Here is an 807-nt window from a genome sequence, read left to right on the forward strand (position 1 = left end):
TATACCATCCCACTGTACTGACACCAGGGAGTATTAAAGTAAACCATCCCACTATACTGACAACAGGGAGTAATAAAATATGCCATCCCACTGTACTGACACCAGGGTGAAACAGTATATACCGTCCTTAGTACTGACACCAGGGAGTAACAATATGTACCGTCCTCAGTACTGACACCAGGAAGTAACAGTATGTACCGTCCTTAGTACTGAAACCAGGGAGTAACAGTATATACTGTCCTCCGTACCGATACCAGAGAGTAATAGTATATACCGTCCTTAGTACTGACACCAGGGAGTAACAGTATGTACCGTCCTTAGTACTGACACCAGGGAGTAACAGTATATACCGTCCTTAGTACTGACACCAGGGAGTAACAGTATATACCGTCCTCATTACTGAAACCAGGGATTTACAGTATATACCGTCCTTAGTACTGACACCAGGGAGTAATAGTGTATACCATCCTACTGTACTGACACCAGTGAGTAATCGAGTATACCATACCAATGTACTGACACCAGGGAGTAATAGAGTATACCATTCCACGGTACTGACACCTGGGAGTAACAGTATGTACCGTCCCCAGTACCGACACAAGGGAGTAACAGTATATACCGTCCTTAGTACTGACACCAGGGAGTAACAATATGTACCGTCCTCAGTACTGACACCAGGAAGTAACAGTATATACCGTCCTTAGTACTGACACCAGGTAGTAACAGTATGTACTGTCCCCAGTACTGACACCAGGGAGTAAAAGAATGTACCCTCCTTAGTACGGACACAAGGGAGTAACAATATGT

This window comes from Pyxicephalus adspersus, chromosome 3 (genome assembly GCF_032062135.1).
Source record: "Pyxicephalus adspersus chromosome 3, UCB_Pads_2.0, whole genome shotgun sequence".
Lineage (NCBI taxonomy): Eukaryota > Metazoa > Chordata > Amphibia > Anura > Pyxicephalidae > Pyxicephalus > Pyxicephalus adspersus.